The following is a 4,277-nucleotide window of genomic DNA, read 5'->3' as shown; positions in this document are numbered from 1 at the left end:
CTCTCCACATGGACATCAGAGAGAAACAAGAAGATGAGAAGGAATGAGTAAAGAGGGAGGCGAGGAGGAAGATGTTTGTGTGCAAGTGTGTTCATTTAACAATGCAGGTTGATAAAGGCTGAGAAATAACACACACACACATGCACACACACGCACACACACACACACACACACACACACACATACTCCCTCTCTCTCTTTATCTGCCCAAGTCAGATATCTCTGGACACATTTCTCTTCACACGTCTTATTTGCATGTGTGCGTGTGTGTGTGTGTGTCTGTGTGTGTGTGTTCAGTATTTATGAATGTTGGGGGTACTGGTGAAGGTAATGACTGAGAGGCTGCTGTTTACCACAAGTGATCGCTATTTTTATAATGAATGTGAACGGATGAGGGTGCTCTGCAGCGTTTGGCAGAGTCAACACAGAAAAATGAGGTTCCCTCTCCAAGTGTTATTACAAAGGCGGGAGCAATATCAAGATTAAATATAAATGTGCTCATAAAGCCAAACATGCGAAAGTGCTCGGGCGTCTGTGTGCGAGATCCTTTGATTTCCGCAAGCGTAAAGAGAAACTCGGGAAGCGACGGCAGGTTTGGACCACTGTTGTTTGAGTTGTGGACGTGGTGGTTAAGGGTACGGCTTTTTGGGTGTGTAAATTCAAGTAAAGGATCACAACTGCATGTTATTACCTCTTTAGAAATCCCAGCTAATCCCAGTGTGGGAATGACAGGGCACAGCCACGTCTCCTTTCAAAGATGAAAGAAGGTGGGCTGGTTGCTGCAATGCGTTTCCACGGTAACCACGTGTCACCGCAGCAACCCCAGGTAAATACAGGTGAGAGGAGATCAAGGGGTTGGGATTATTACAACGCTGGTCTGAGGGGGAGCTGGACTGAGCAAATTGGCAAGAGGTCGAAATATAGTTGAGACGGAAGGAATGGAAGAAAAAAGAACAAAGAAAAAAGAGAAGCTAGTTTAAGTCAGCCAGCTCAGGAGGCCGACACTACTTCCGATGCAGACAGGGGAAATGGGCTTTAGTCTGGAAATGAACAGACTGAGAGACAACGATCCAGACGACCGTCTTCTCCTCCTGACCTTTCGTGTCGTCAGTGGACGACCTTGTTGTGTCTACCGTCAGCAGAGACACATTTTTAAAAAAAATCTTTTTTTAAGGCTGCTGCTGTCAAGCTTTGTGCACATCCAGAAAATGCCCAACTTTCCCAACAATCCTCAAGAATCCGCACGCGGGGTAACCACTTTGTCGGAGGACTTGTCGCTCTTGGGGGACAATGAGAAAACTTTGGAACATCCTTTTCAGCTTAGTTGGTCTCCCTTAAGAGCACTTTCAGTAAACAAACTGAGCTTTTAAAAGAGTTTGTCAATGCTAATCAGCTAAACAATGCAAAATTCAGGAAGCATCTCCAGGTTTCCTTTGCTGATAGATTCCACAGCTTCAAAGATTTAATAATATACCGCTTTAGTTGAGCATTCACGCCCTCGAACGCAAGATGTTTGGCTCAATATGTCACACCAAAATGAGCTTTGTCACAAGCTGCGCCATTGAATAATGAGGCCATAATGGAGTAAAGTGTCTCGGTGAATATACGGCTCCGCGAGCGTTTTATGTGTCCAAGGCCATGGATTGTTCAGAGACATATGGCATAGAGCTGCAACTCACCTTAAAGTGTATTTCATAAAGAGTGTAAAAATAAATGCAAAAAACAGAACGCACAGAGAAGTATGAATAAATGAGCTGGATGGGAGGTGCATGAGAGTGAATGAAGGGGGAAAAAAACCTTTTAAGCTCTGTAGTGGAGTCCAGAACAGCAGACACAGCAGGGGGTCTCTCTTCTTGCTGACTCAGTACGTCTACCTCTTCTTCCATTTCCATAGCAACACATTCGTTTTCATTTACGACCCCGAATATCTGATGTAGAGCGTTCTGTGTGACCCTTATGACTTCGCCAATGACTGCGTGGGTGCGTGCGTGTGTGGTGCTACTGCATTAGAGTGTCACTCACAGACAGATTTAACTCCCTTTTATGAGATCCCTGCACTCGGTGTGTGGGGAGGTGCACACACGTGCGCACACGAGGGCCGCATCTACACACCGCTGTTAGTGGAGATTAATTTACACTTTCATCACCAAGGCTGGGTCCCCAGAGTGTTTGGAGGGGACTTGGGTAAAGTGACTGCAGGGGATTGTAGAGGGTAATGGGTTATGTGTGTGTGTGTGTGTGTGTGTGTGTGTGTGTGTGTGTGTGTGTGTGTGTGTGTAAGCTCTAAATACAGAGTGTTCTTCCCATGGGGTCCTAAAACAAACACAGCCAGGCTGTCCAACGCTAAGAGACCAGCGTGCATTTGTGTTTGTGTGGGCTGTTTTTGCATGTGTGTGTGACTTGCATCCAACAATGCGCGCATTCTGGTCCTCTAAGTTCAGGGCTTCAGCTAAACAAACACATTTCTTTTTAAACGTGTGGCTTTTGCATCTTTTTAGCGTCTTGGACACAGTGCCAGGGCCCTATTTCCTAACTACACGGCCTGTCTCTACAGGAAAGGCTAAATATGAAACTGGCTTAAGATGTAGTCGCAGCCTCTTTCAGATGAAATCATTTCTTCTTCTAAAACACACACAAAAAAACCTTCTCGTCAGAACGGGATGCTTTTCCTCTCTTGTAGCAATGAGTGAATCCCACTGGTTTTTTAACTACTGCTCTCACAGTGGGCTAATTTAAGATTTCCCTAAAGCTCTAAATTAAGCTATGATAAGCACTTGTCCAAGCATAAAAAAACCAACATATGAGTAAGTCATTTTTGCAGTTTCTCCAAACATGTTGCTATTGTTAGAAGCATATATTGTGGCATGTCTCCTTAGTGGCTTTGCTTTGCTTCCGATCCCTCTGTGTCCCAGGCATTGGAATTGGCCTGCAGGGACCTCGAAAGTTTATTGAATGAATTGAAATAAGGGTGTTAAGTGTTAGTGAGAATGTCACAGAGGGTTTGGATTCCTGTTCCTGCCCATGAATGAGTGACTGCTCACCGCTAGCGCAGTTCATCACACTAAAGCGCTCCACTGCTTTAATCAATGGTGAGCTGACGCATGATATAGGTCTCTGCTGTAATGAGGGCTGTGTGTGGCTGGGAACGCTCAGGATAGCACCTCCGTTTGCCTGCGATTTCATCCTTCTGAGACGGAACATCATCGCAAGAAGAGAAATAGAGGCACCTGGGAGACAATCAACCATGAGGAATCCCAGCCCCACATATCCGTGAGCACACAGCACTCGCTCATCTCAGACATATACAGCGTGCGCTTGTTAACAAGTCGCTACGTGCAGCAGTGAGCGTTGGAGATGTCAACTCTGAGAAAAGTAGGTAGGAAAAGCTCCGAGCTTTGTACAACTTCACCATCTCTTTCAGCAGGTATGTCACAATTACCCGAGGTATTTGCTAGATTTGCGCGCTGAAGGTTTCAATTCAAGGGTAAGACAAGACAAGCAGGGTGTTTATCATTTCCTGACAATGCAGCCGCATTCCTGCATGGATCGCTCATTAATGCCACCAGGCAATGCCTTTGGATGAACTCCACCTCAACGATGAGCTCTCACTTTATGTTATGGGCTCTCACGTTGCTGCAACCTGTTGGCGTTCCCTGGACAATGGCCACAAATACATCAGCGCAAATCTTTTCTCTGTGCACTTTAATGCAGTGACTTAACAGATCGGCCCTCAGGCAACTTAGTAGGATATTGCACATAATATATTTTGTGAAGCTTCACTTCTTTCCTCTTGTATATGTTTCCTCTGGCAACACAACTTTCTACTCTGTTTAGTCTCCATCACGCTGACAGTTTGCTGGAATGAGTCGCAGTGCTTCAGTATGAAGGGAATACGTCCATAAACTTTATTTGTATCTGAAGGCAGCGTGCCAAACACTGTGTTTGCAGCCGCTGACGCACCAAATACCCTTCGGTGGGACTACTGAAGTTATGTTGTTTGCAGAATTAAGAAACCTTCTTGAGTGTTACTGATCCAGCCTATATGGAGATATTTAAACTGGACCTCTTCTTCGCGCAGGCTGAGGATAGTAGGAGAGTAACTAACCTTAACAGGGGAGCTACGAACAGCTACGGGCAGCTCTCTGGTCGCCGTGCCCGGGGGAGAAGCTGATATTCCGGCTGCGTACCCCTGCAGAGAGCCGACGGTCAGGGGCTGCCTGCCGCCCGCTCCTCCTCCTCCACCGTTCACTCTCTGGGGTCGTTGCTTGATGCCGTCA

The sequence above is a fragment of the Takifugu flavidus genome, chromosome 1, assembly GCF_003711565.1.
Source record: "Takifugu flavidus isolate HTHZ2018 chromosome 1, ASM371156v2, whole genome shotgun sequence".
NCBI classification, from domain to species: domain Eukaryota; kingdom Metazoa; phylum Chordata; class Actinopteri; order Tetraodontiformes; family Tetraodontidae; genus Takifugu; species Takifugu flavidus.
The sequence above is the reverse complement of the archived record's forward strand: the minus strand, read 5'-3'. Positions refer to the sequence as shown.